Source organism: Athene cunicularia (assembly GCF_003259725.1).
Source record: "Athene cunicularia isolate RWA chromosome 2 unlocalized genomic scaffold, athCun1 chr2_part1, whole genome shotgun sequence".
In the NCBI taxonomy this organism is placed as follows: domain Eukaryota; kingdom Metazoa; phylum Chordata; class Aves; order Strigiformes; family Strigidae; genus Athene; species Athene cunicularia.
This window is the reverse complement of record NW_020799095.1, coordinates 28,393,578-28,407,340: the sequence shown is the minus strand read 5'-3', so window position 1 is coordinate 28,407,340 and position 13,763 is coordinate 28,393,578. Positions and strand designations below refer to the sequence as shown.

Genomic DNA, 13,763 nt, shown 5'->3' with positions numbered 1-13,763 from the left:
TAGCAACGAGTTGCATGTAGATATTATCTGAGTGCAAATAGTATTGATAATGTTTGGCTGGCTTTTAAAAATGGCTTCTGTAACAAAGGTATGAATACAAGGTGTGGGCAAAAATCACCTGTTAATAGTATACTTTTTTTAGAGAGGATGAACAGTATCTGTGGTGTGTGCAAGTGTGGTGGAGGGACAAACAGAAAGAATGTATTGCTGATGATGTTAAATACCCCCATATTTCAGCTCATAGAGAATACGGTATCTCCAGTTGTCAGCACACATTTTTATTTTAAATCTGGCATTGTAGAATGAATACTCTTACAATAATGCTAAATCAGCTGCCACATAAATAGACCTGCACTCTGAGTGTGCTTTGCATGCTAAGGACTCTGCGAGAGCACCACTCCACCCTATGTGATAATTTATACAAAAATTAAAAGCACCTAGAGAAGGATTCTGATGCTGCCAAAAGGAGCATGTATTGAGTTGGTGATTTCCATTTTACAGGAAAGGACATTCTCTTATTAAGTAAAATATTTACTAAGAAAAATATCTGGGATTTAGTCACCCTCCTCTGCCTCATGTCTTGCAAGCATGATTAATGTTTAAATTACAAGCTTTAGTATCCCTTCCTAGAACCACTGTTACATCAGCAGCTACTGCATTCTGAAGTTGGCGTCTGCCATTTTTAAGGTGGGTTAACACCTTATTTTATCTCATTTGAGATCTGGAACAAACAGGATGTATGCAGGAGATGATTTCTCTAGATAACAAACATACAATTGAGTTACTTGATTTAGGTCACTTGATATTTCAAGCACATCATTTACTTGCTTGTAATCTTCTATTAGGTTTAGTAGAGATGTCATAAAAAACAAAAGTACCTAGACCTGTGATAAAAAAATACAACTTCATTTTTAAGGCAGTCTGTTACATTTCAGGTTTTGTTGTTGGGTTTGGTTTTTTTTTTTTCTTTTTAAGCAGATCTGAAAGAACCCTATTTTGCTCTTGGGAAATCACAAGTTGTAAATATTCCATTTAACAACTTACGCTTTTATAAGCAAAGCTGTGACCAGAGGCCATAAACACAATCTGCCAAGTCACCAAGCAAAACTTTGATTTGTATGATCAGGAAAATGTATTAAATTCTAAGCAAACGTATTTCTGAAATATATCTTTAAAAATGCAAACGTGGAATACTAAGCCATCTGGGAACTGAACAGCAGCCCTGTGTGGAGGGCCCTGCCTCGGGTCTTGGGTGTGTGAACAACTGATGTTTCAGTTCAAGAGCCCCACTGAAGAAACAGTAGGTTTTTAATAAAAAGTTTAGTTCACACCAATCTAATATTTCATGTTTGGTGTATTATGGATTTTCTGCTGTGGACAAAGAGAGGCCCTCCTCTTTCACCAGTTTAGGGAGGTGTCAATTTGATGTGAGTCTCACCTTAAACAAAACAAAAGCGAAGAGAAGGAGGTCTCCTGTCCCACAGCACAGCAATTAGAGCCCTCCTCTGAAAAGTGGTATATCAGTGTTCAGTTTCTTTCTCTGCTGCAGGAGAGGTATACCTCTGTTTACCACTGCCCAGGAGAAAACTGGCACTCCACAAGGGCACTCCCAAGGAAAGGGATTTCACCTGTTGACTCCACTTTGAATCAACAATAAGATGAATATGTTATATATTCCCAGAGTATGTATTCCTAACTACCAGGCTTGTTTGCTGTGTCAAAGATCACGTAAGGATTTTGCCCAGTGGAACTGTCTCAGCAGCCAAAAATTAGGGTTCAGCCTCAGAACAGCCTGGCTGTGCAGGTGCAAGCAGTGGGTCTGTCATGCAGGCTGGCTTCCCAAACCAGGCAGGCAGTGCATTTCAACAGGTCTTCAGAGAAACTGTCACCACCAGCTAACTGCTCCCTGGTTCCTGTTGCACTATGTCTTCTAGCTTTCTCCAGACAGAACCACTGGGGAGATGTGGTGTCAAATCATCTTCTTTTCCAGTGAGTCTACTCTTTGATCTAGTCTAAATCTTGAGCCTATGCAGAAGGGGGGAGGTGGCAGTGCCCACCATACCACTACACAGGCTCTTGGCTTCACAGGAAACCAGTTACCCCAGTTGTAGCACTGGCATAGCAGGACCCAGCAAAGCTGGAGCTGGTAGAGTTGTGATTAGAAATCTGTCGGCTGTCTTATACTGAGCCAGAACAGGAAAACAAATGAGATTCAGCAAAAAACTTTGCATTCTCCCATGCACATTTTTGTAACCTCTGCTACCCTGTGTTCTGCCCTTGGTCTGCAGTGGTTGCCAGTATGCATAGGCTTTTCTACCCTGTGTTAAATGGTAGCAGCTGTCAGTTTGTTCATTTCTAAGGAAGCTTTCAGTATTCTAGGGCTTGATTCTGGAAGTTCTAAGCCTCTGTTGAAGGTATTCCCCATTTCACATGCTCAGGCCCTGCCATGGAGAACGTGTCATCAGCTTTGCCTACAGAGCCAAACTTGAAGGCAGAAAATGTGGGAAATGCCACTGGGAAATTGTAGCACAACCCTGGGAGAATTGTGATGCTCATCTCCTTTAGAAATTGCCCTGCGGTCCACTGATAGAAAGGAAGAGTTCTGTGTAATTAATGTAATTGCAGTTATTCTCAAATCTGAGCAATTTGGTAGCTCCCGGAAAAGCCTCCATCCAGAGGCTTTTCTGTCCAGATCGTTTTGTTACCTGTCCTAGATGTCCCTGCTGCTTGTGCCAGTCTCTGGAACTCCAGCAATTTGGGTTTAGCCTGAAATCAGGACAGCTGTTCTGGATCTGGATAGATCTGGCTTCCAAACCACAAGCCCACCTTCCACAGCTGTAGTGTGCGTGGTGGTGGGGGCAAATGCAAGCTCAACATTGGAAGGAGCTTTGGGAGTTTAGTTGCTTCTTTGTAAGGAGGGGCTCTGAAAAGGTCATCCCTAAAAAGTGCTTTTGAAGAAAGGGAAATGTGGGATTTGGGGAATATTGTCAACAGTGTTTCACCACTGAGTAGTTGTGAATCTCTGCATGTTCCAAACACTGCTTTTCTTTTTAAGCTTATGAAGGGTAAACTGAATGGGTCATCTCTAATGTATTCCTTGAAACAAGATTTATTGGCACTTCAGCTAAGCTCCTAGACCCTGGGGAAAGTGGGTCTTTCATGTGGAATAGACATTCCACACAAGCTCCAGAAGTGTTTAGGAAACAACCAGAGCAGGACTCAAGGGATGGTAGACCAAGCTCCAAGAGGGCCCAAGATGCTGCCACGCATCATTAAGAACAGGCTTTTGTTAATCCAGTTCAGGTATTTTGGCACTTAAAGGGCAGAAGAAGAGCTCTCAAGAACCATGACAGGAACCCTGGAAATTATGAAAGTTAGATGTTGTGTAGAGATTATGTTGTTTTGATGAAAGCCAGAATTAAAATGTTATGCTTGAAACTGCAGTTCAAAACTGATGCCTTGTTTTTCTCCTGCTTTTGAAATAAGGGCTAGACTAGATTCACTGGCACCTGCATCCAGATTGATTTAAATAGTTTTAGGACATGCTAATACAAACCAGTTCCATGCTCAATGAATATTTCAGTATTCTTTTTCTTAAGTGCTAAAATTCCTCCATATCTGACTGTCATCCTGCACCTATATTTTAATAATGTAGCAGGTCTGTAGTTAGGATCCTTGGTCTTGACAAACCTTGTAAAACAAATATATTTTGAACTTTAGAAAAACTGCAGAATTTCTCAGAAAGTCTCACTTTATTACTTGGCATAGATTTCTAGTTGGACATTTATTAAGAGTTAAATATATTAATTATAAAATCCTTCCAATGGCTCCAGTTAGCCTTCACCTGGCTCTTCTTGTAATTGTTGGGTGCTTTCTTTTAAATTGTTTCCCACATTCTCAGCCTGTCTCCTGTTTTGTGTAAATCTCAAAAACATCATGGCGCCTTCTCACAAGACCGATCACTGCTTTGAGCCTATACAAACAGGAATCAGCAGCAGAGTGAAAGACAACATGAGTGAAGCAGAGTGAAAGACAATGTTTATTTTAGGTATATGAAAGGAGAGGTTTTAGTTATCTGTCTATTAATAGAAAAACACTGAAATAAGGGTGAATATGTTTAAACACAGTACACCAAGGAGCTACATAACTTGGTTGTGTTTGCTGAAATGTCTGTGATGTGCCCCAGGGTACCTCAAATAACTCTTGGAAAGCAAACCTGAGGAGACCTTTCCATTAACTAGTTGCAGGCATTCCTGTGAAGGTGATCACTAGGGACTCCACGAGAAAGGGGGCAAAAAAAGCTTGTAAACCCCTGAAGCTGTGCCAGCATTTAGCAGCCTTCCTTTGCATTCATGGGGTGTGACCACCTTTAGAAGAGCCAACTGTCTATTTATGGCTGCCTATAATTTCCATGGAGAATGTGAGTGCTGATGGCACCTCTGAAGATTAGCACTTGAGGCAGAGATACATGAATATGGATTAATATATCTCACTTAGGCAACCACCCTGAAAACATTGGTGGTTTAAGTTCATTTTCTTGAGATACCAGCTCTAAAAGTGCTTTGGAAGTCTGTCCTTTGCTCTGAGCTGGTGTTTTAATAACCGGCTTTGGACTAACCTATGTTTTACCAAGTGAAAAATCATTAAAAAATGCAATTCATGAGTCTTATTATAATTTATATTGTTTCCTTACAGGATGAATTTTACCAGTTTGGAGGAGGGAAGCAAAAACCTAATGAGGAGGCCGACACCAGGAAGGAACCATGGCCTGTTTCCTTTCTTTCTCTATGGTGGATTTCTTTCAAAAGAAAATTGAAGCTGGCAAGACCCTGTTTTTTTCCCTGCAATTTATTTAAAACCTTGCACGCATTTGGATACCTTGTGATTTCAGAGAACTATGTGAAGATTAAGCTTTTGCTTACTGATACATGGCATGTACTCTTTCAGTCTTTTGTGTTTGATTTTGTTTGATTTTCCACTGCAGCGCTGCATCTTTGTAAGGATTTTTATGCTTTCACCAGCAATGTCTTAAATACATTAAGACAACACATTTGGTGTTCACACTTCCTCAGTTAACAACTGTACAAAAAAAAGCCAATGGTGGCATAAAGAACTGTGTGTTTTCTTTGAGAGTTGTGCATATTTTGCAACCAATGGGAAGACTATTTCTGCCACAGCAAGCCCAACTTGTCTGATCAGCTGACAATTACAGCACCTTGCCACTATTCTGAAGTGTTGTTGGGTTATTTCTTTTTTCATTATCTCCTCAGACTATTCATATCCATTTTAAAAACATGGCAATAATTGCATGTTTACTTCAGTACTCTGAATTTGGTTACTCTGCTTAGGCTATGTAGCATGCCAGTTTTCAAAATAGGCCTGTGAGAAAGACAGAGCAAAAATGATGAGATGTACGCAGCTGACAGATAAACAATGAATTCTTTATGTTTTTATTCCCTTCAAGAATATTTCTTTCTTTTAGGGGTCTTGGCTAACATCTCTATGTTCTTCCTCACACTATTTAACTTTTGGAATGTTTTCTTGAAAACAGATAATGAAACTGTTCTGTTTAATTCAAGGCAGATACTAAGGTACAGAAAAAACTTTTGTTGAATGAGCCATTAAATCTAGCTGTATTACTTTGCCACATACAAAGCAAAGTGGAGAATTTTCCTTATCCCAGACTGTTTGCTGTTCCACACCAAAGCACCTTTTGAGTTATTTTCCATAGGTATTCTGAGCTGATTGAAAGGCACTACCAGATACTGTGTCTTTAGATAGCTTTTCTGAATGAATCACTCAAACGCAAAGTTTGCCAGAAACAAAGTTGTGTGATTTTAGAAAAGGAAGCCCCTGCTACCTTTTGGTTGGGGAGCATTGTGTTCAGGAGTGTGATAAAACTGCCCTGACCATATACAATGCTTTGCATTCAGAGAGGGCAGGGTATGGTGCAAAAACCACTGTTGAGTTATAGTCCTGCTCAGACAGAAACACTTGCTAGGCAATATTATTCTACACATAAATTTGACATCCTTTGCTTGCTGGATGCATTGAATTACATTTTTAAGAAGTGTGGTAACACTTTGGTTAGCTTTCAGTGTTTAAAAGGAGGGGAAAAGGATTTGTGCCACTGCCATCTTATTAAACTCTAGCAGTGTTTAATAAGAAAAAAACACCCAATAAGGCAAATCCTTGAATGTGCAAGTAGCTACGAAAGGCCTCTTAATGAACTAGGATATGAGTCTACGCTTTCAAAGACCTGAACCGTGGAAATATTCTCAATATTTGCACAGCCATTAAAAGACAGTTTTCCCCAATGACATCTCTGTTTCGGGATCTGGTAAAAGCCATCTGAAAGCCACTTTAAGTCACAATCCTATTTAGAACTTACTACAGTTTTTCCCCCATGTTTATGAGGGGGGAAAAAGTGACCACTGAACTTTTGAATTTATCACACACTGAAACTGCCTTAGACGTGGTTTGTTTGAGTTTCATGTTTCTTTTTTTGTAAAAGAAAAGTCTTTTATACATTATCTTTGCTACTTAAATCGTGTGCAGTTTGATGATTAAAATTAGCTATTTTTAGAAAAAAAAACTTGCTGCAAAAATCTGAAGAATTTTTGAAAATGTAACAAAGATTTCAATTAGGAATATAAGGGTAGTTTCATAGATACTTCTACTTGGCAGCTTAAATTGGGAGGCAAGCAATTACACTGCTTAACTAAACATCTGAAGGTTTAATATAGAGAGTAATTCCCCAACTGTTCCCACAAGCCTAGCACATTACTATCCATAGTGACTCATGTACAGTGTTTGCTTAAGGTATGTATGTGTGTGTGTGTACACACACGTGTGCGTGAGATTATCTTCTCTGTCCCATTCCCACTTTTAAGCAACCACTGAAATAAAGTTGGTCCAAAAATCTTCAAACTCTGTTGCCCAAAGGAAAGTGCATAAATACCTAGGTTTCTAAATAGCAACTTGATTTTCAGCAGCAGTGAGGTTATCTCGGCTACTGACCAGTTAAGGAGTGACTAGGATCTCTTACTTGTGCACCTACTTCCCAGGTGCCCCTATTGCTGCTCCCCTGCGGAGGCTCTGGGCCCTGGGGATGTTCTCCCTGTGCCGAGGGGACCTGGGCTCAGCAAGCTGGTGTTCACATGAGCACTGCAAATTGTTCTTCTGGAACATCAAATCTGTTGGGAAATGTCAAGTTTTTTTGAGAAAGTAGAAGCTCCTTTATCCAGGGAACTGACGGTACAGCCTTATTTCCCTCTTCCTCATTCCAGCAGAGGCCTTACCTGCATGGTTAGCCCAACTGACACCCATCAGTTAGGACCCCCCTGACAGCTAGCCCACCTCTCAGCATCTTGCAGAAGTGGAGTTTTCACCACAGCTCTTCTCAGTGTTGCAAAATGGACTGTTTAAACCTTATCAGTGCACTTGAGATAGCTTCAGCAGAGATCAGTAGCGTTACCCTCTTTCTCTGAGTCTTCTCCAGTAAGTTTCCTGCAGAATCTTCAAAGGGACAAGAAGAAGCAGCCTGGCCTTCCAGATGTGCTGCAGGTGACGGGAATGTGGTGTTTCATGCCTTCAACAGTCAAAAGTTGGCTTAAGTGACCTGTAGTCTCTGGGGCACAGTTCTTGAGAAACTGTGGGACACACTCGGAGTCAATAGCTGGCAGCAGCCTAACTTTCATTTTCCTACCACTTGGCTGAGCCCCAGTAGATCCTTCCTGATGATACTGAGAGGATGTGTCTTTGCTGTGAGAGGGGAGAGCAGCCACAGGGCAGCAGGTGTAGTAGGCAGATAAAAGTGGGAGGGCATATTCTAACTCTGAGAGAGATCTAATATTAAGTGAACGGGGAAGGGAAGATGGTGATAGAGATGGTCTGCATGATACAGAGATTCCTTACAAGTTCAAGTTCACAGAACCTGACTTTACAAGTCAACCAGCTGGAGATGGCTTAGTCCTCTCTCCTGCTGGGTTCAGATCAGCTCTTATCCACACCCAGCAGGCACCACACCAGTCAGGACACTCCAATAGCACCAACATTACTTTGCTGTATATCATGTCCCGGATCGGTTGGGTCCTTTTAATTCTCACTATTGTTTTTAATCAGAACCATGGTTTAGGGTAAGTCGTTAGTACATGCAACACTGAAAATTCAGTCTGCAGTAGACAGAGGCACAGGGGTTTCACTTTCTCAGGAGTTCTGCACTGGGGAAGGAAGGTACGATAATAAATCCCCTGTGGGCCAGTGGGTGACATACACCCCTGTGTGCTGTGTGTCAGTGCACGCAACTGAACATGTAGTCAGTGCTCTGGTACACTCATATACAAAATACCCATCTGTGAATATTATTTGGTTTATAATCCTTGTTATATAAAATATTTAGGCTATACAGACTGGGGAGCAAAATGCAAACACCCCATATAAACAGAATTACATTGCATTACTGAGCATAACAATACTCTCCCCTACCAGCATTTAGGGGGAGTGACTGTATGTTACTGCCTTGCATTTTTCACATAAGCAAAAAATCTAAAAGTAAAGGATGCACTAATAATTCCCATCCCCCAAAATGCATTTCAATGGTGCTGCATACAAAATCCCTGCTTGTCAGCTTCCACGTGGATTTTTGTATGGTGCACTAAGAGGTGTTCTTTTTTTAACAAATAAAAAGGGGAGGGCTGGTACATGAAAACAATGTTAATGTAATTAAATATATATATATATACTTCAGAAGAACAGCATAGTAAGCAGTACAGTAAAATAAATGTCGCATTATTTGTTACACCTTGTAATTTGTCTGTATTATGAAAGATGTAATGGTTTGTCAGCTGTAACTGTTGTTTTCTTGTAACATCATATTGAATAAAGTGTAGCAGAATCTCTCTTCTCCTTCCTATATGTGATCTAGACCTAACCAGAGGAATAAAGCCTTTCTTTTTGTTCTCCAAAAAAATGAACAAGGAAATGGTTGCAAACAACAGATTTTTAAGGAATGAAAAATACTTAGAAGCAGGAAGGCACTAGACAGTAATTAGTTGAAAAGATTAGGTAGCAATTCAGTCAAACACATGAGCTTAATCAAAACTACAAGGCAGTGCTGACTACACAGGGCAAGGTTCTTCGCATTTCTGTCTGTAATAGTAAGTTAATTATTTGGTGTCTCCATTTTTTTATATGTGTGACAAGGGGCCTATCTACAGTACACTAGGATTTAAATGAAGTAGTACAAGGGCCAGTTTTCTAGCTAAAAAAAAAAAAAAGAAAAAACAGGTCTGATATAAATGTCATTGTATGGAGAATAGACTCTGACTTATTGCAACTTCTCTTGAAATAAAAACCTGATAATTCTGTTGGAAAATCAGGCAGAACATACGATATGCATTTTTCACGACTTTGATATCGGAGTGTGATTTACACCTGTTCATACTTGGTTATTTATCTCAATCTGTGCATATGTGCTGCCTGGATTCTTAACCTGATTTGTGCATTAGGTAGGCAAGTGCTCACTCATACTAGATATAACCAATGTGTGCCTTCAGTATTTTCTCTTTTCCATTCCTTTTAGCTTTTTTGGTACTGACACCTTGCTAGGACCTATTTTTAGACAATGAAAGTTAAATCAATGCAGCTTGCACAGACTTGATTAGAATATTTGACTGAAATGTCAGAATATGCTGTTTTAGCAGAGGTCTATATGAGTCTGTTATCTTTAACATTACTTTGGACTGGGATGGGGGATAGCTGGAGAGCAAACACTTGTACTGTCTAGGCTGATGGGGAAACCACTAGCGTAGAATATGGATAATGGAGGACCTAAATTCTAGCCTTGGCCTCAGCTGATTAGGAGTAATTGAAGACCAAATGGTCTTCCTTTGGGCTAGCACAGTATAGGCTTGATTGTGAGTCTTCAGTGTCCCAGTTTTTATCTGGTAGAATAACATTCTGGCCCAGTTCTGATGGCAAAACTCTTCAGGATAATAATCCCCACTTATAAATCAAGAAAGTTGCCACAAAATGACATCAGGTGTACCCGGAGGGCATTGCACAGAAACAAAGAAAACACATGCATGTTCATCTATTTCTGTTTCACCCCCAGTTCTCACTGGCTAGGGCAAATTTAGGAAGGTGTTGCCTTTTCATAGTCTAGATGAATAATTTGTGCTTTCAGCTTAGTATCTGATTTGTTTGCTATTCCTGACTCACTACCTGTGTGGCAACTTTAAACTACAAATCTCTCAGATACAAATGAGGACCTAGAATGATTACCTAAAATGGTTTGTAAGTCTGAGCACTGGGTACCAGGAAGCATATTCAGAGTGAGATTTTAATTATGTAGAATAATCCTTAAAGCCGTCTCCTGACCCCCTTGGCTGCACTCCTAGCTTGTTTAGCCCCAAGGTTTTCTTCCTAAACTAGCCTGGCTGCTACAGAAAAGCAAGAGATGCACTTAACTAGAATAGTAGCCACCCCTCCCCCGAGAAAAGAAAAACCAGAGGGAAGGTGCTGGAGCAACCTTATGCCACTAGGTTAACAACACACACAGTTTCTCAATAATGCCTCTCCTTGTAAACCTCTGCAAAGTAAACCCTACAGCAGCGGAAGGGCTTGCTGCTACCAGTGGGGGGTGGTGTTATGGACATTAGATTTGAGAAGCTTATACAGCACATGGGCGAGGATAAAGGGATACAAATCAGAAAAAAAAAAAAAAACCTGAAGAGATTAAAAAAAAATCCAGGGCCAAGTATTTACTGTTCATTCCCCTTGCGAGTGGTGTTACATATTGTCTGCAGTGAGTCATGCTGAGAGCGAGCCAGGCACAATAATAGCTGAGAGCAGTCCTGCAGCCCCTTCGTTATTGCCTGTGCCAGCTGATACTGAGTTGGGTGAAAGAAAGTGATTCCAAAAATGTTCTTTCTTTTTTTTTCTTTTCTCCTATTTCCCAAAGGGCCCACTGGTGATTGCTGGGGCTGTGCTACCTTGAAAGAACCACTAAAGTAAAATCAAACAAAATCTTAACATTAATTTTCTAAGGACCACTATGGTGATTCACATAAAAGATGTTAACAGCTTCAAGTGCTATACAAGAAGATACTCCAGTGTTATATACCCTAGTAAAGTCTTGAAGCCTAAGGACATTTATGATATCATAGAAACATTTCAACCTCACCTTTCAACTGGAATTAGGACTGCAGCGTAGGTTTCAAAAGGGTAGGTGTTCATCTTACAATCCAGCTAATTATAATAGTTTGCCCCCAGCTTCCACCTGAAGAGCTCAGAGATATTCATGCATTAATGAAATGAGCTGTACACACAGCCCTGGGATATACTGTATAGATGTAAAGATCCATATTTTGTAGAAGAAAAAAAAAACCCAAACCCACCCCAAAAAACAAGGCACAGATTCAGTTCTCTATTTTCAAAGCTTTGCATGGGCACAAGCACTGAAGAGACTCTTACTTGGTGTTTGGTGAAGACTGAGCATTTGAGATACTTTTTTAGAATAGTTTATCGCAACAAAGAAGTGTAACTTCTGTGTTCAAAACAAGACATATTTCACTGTATAGGCAGATGGAAAGATACCAATACATTACATGACAAAGTGTTGCAGGCTAATAGGACTGTGAGGAGTTGTTCATTGACCAAATGCCCGGTATCATGTCAGTGTGGAGCAGGAGAAATTGCATGTACCATCATGTCAGCTTCTCTGGGAAATACTGTAAACATGACCTGCCACATGGTTGCATCAAAAGACAGAGATGCAACTGTCAAACTTTTCAGAGACTATCTCAGGTGTTCCACAATCCCTTTTTTTTTTTTTTCACAGCACACAATACAGACAGCAAAGCAGAAGTGATTTTCTGCTTGGGAGGCAGTGCTCCACAGAAATAGCCCCTTTCATATAGGTGGTTAACATTTTATAGATACTTGTCTCCCAGCATGCTGTTCTGGACCATTACATGTAATAAATGCAAACCACTATAGCCCTAACATGCCCTTTTTATGTACATTGCTGGCTGCTACAAGCGCTCGTCTATCTGCTGAGCACTCAGAAAGCAGCCCGGCACAGGGTATTTTGGAACACAACTGCCTCTTTGGTAGGGACATGAATCACAGAAGAGCTGCATTTCTGGTCTCCCACATCCACTAGGTCCTCTCCAGAAACGCCTGCTTGCATCTGGGCAACATCCATGTTTTCACTGCTGGCTGTTTAGCTTGCACTCATGCATGCAGAGTGACTAATCTGGAATAGCAGGAACCTGTAATTTTGGGAGCAGCTCCATTAGTGGTCAGAGGTACCCCGCTCTTCTGCCAGTCCAGAGACAGCAGCAAGTGAGCTCTGTTTGGCAGTACGAGGTTTTGCTGCTCTGTAGATCCAGCCACTCTTCTGAGCTCTACTCAAACACAACATCTGTCGGTGCATCAGGACTGGCGGTGGAGGAAGCAGGAGAGAGGCACAAGACAGATGTGTGTGTGGTCGGGGGGCAAAGCCACAAACATGGCAGTGGTTAGGAAATGGTCAAGGCCAGGTTCCCTTGTGTTAGAAATCTCCTGAATGTTCATCCTACAGCTAGCTGGGCCCTTCTTTTATAACCCCCACATGTGAAAGGGACATTTGAATATCTTCCCAAACCCTTTCCCCAAGCAATTGTAATTTATATTTAGGACAACCAATTGATCAAAGGAAAGGAGAGAGCCTCAGAGGGTATTGGATGAGCCCTTACAAGCCCCTAAATATGAGGAAGTGTGCTATATACTCACTGCGTGTAATAACACGGAACTTTGAACACCCCAGCATGTTTCTGCAGTGCTAGCCAGAGGGGTTTCCTATGCCAGCGCTGCTGAAGTAAACAATACCCAGTTTTGGAGAGGCTTGTGACAAACAAGTTCAGCAGCAGTGCCAGGTGGGCTGCAGGATACTCCACCTTGACCAGGGAAAGAAAGGAGCCAGAGTCTGGAAATGGCGTCAGCTCTTACTGGGGGCCTAATGTCAAACTGGAGCTGAAGAGCCTCTGCCCCCTGCCAGCAGGACTCCGCTGCTCCTTATTAGCGCTGTGTCAGTCACTGTGCATAAATCAAAACATCAGTGGCTCACTCAGTATTCTCTCATCCCCTGTGCCTGACAGGACTGTGGCAGGTACACGGTATCTTTATGGTGAGAAGCCAGCAGTGCCCTTCAAACCATCGAGCTCGATGAATTCCCACACCTGTGACTCGGGCTTCTGAGCTCGCTTCACACCAAAATATTTTGACTGCAGGAATCCGTCTGGTAGGAGAATGTGCCAGGAACGAACAAGGAGTACATTTACTTTTGCTGGCCTTGCTGAACACCACTTCAGATGCCCCGTTTTGCACAAACGCGTTTCTCAGCAGCTCCACTGGCGCAGGCCCAGAGGCACGGCTGCCGTGTCACCGCGGAGGGGCCGCTGACACGATGGTTCACACAGCACGTGAAGAAGGGCTGAGGGGGAAGAAGGGACCTTAAACTGAAGCGCTGTTCAAGGGCTGTCCCACAGAAAATGGAAGCCCTGCTGTGGGGTAATAGCAAGGCCCCACCAGCGTGCCATGGCGCCAGGGCGCGGGAAAGGGCCGGGGCCGGGCCCGGCCCCGCTGTGAAAGGGGGAGCTGTGGCGCCAGCGTGAGGGAAAAATAACACCGGAGTATCCGGTGCGGAGCGGGAGGAGAATGTTTAAATCCAGAGTTAGTCAGGGTGTGGCCTGCTGCTGGGCTTGGCACGGTGGAGGGAC

The 13,763-nt window shown here is 41.9% G+C and overlaps 1 protein-coding gene across 5 annotated transcripts in view; it reads left to right on the top strand.

Moving 5' to 3' along the window:
• Nucleotides 1-8,901, top strand: part of CDK14 (cyclin dependent kinase 14) — a 320,641-nt gene extending 311,740 nt beyond the window's left edge. For all 5 annotated transcript variants that reach the window (XM_026842539.1, XM_026842544.1, XM_026842542.1 and 2 more), the window contains one exon: nucleotides 4,696-8,901. The gene's annotated coding sequence lies outside the window, so the exon portion shown is untranslated. The remainder of the gene's footprint in view (nucleotides 1-4,695) is intronic.
• The last annotated feature ends 4,862 nt before the right edge of the window (nucleotides 8,902-13,763 follow it).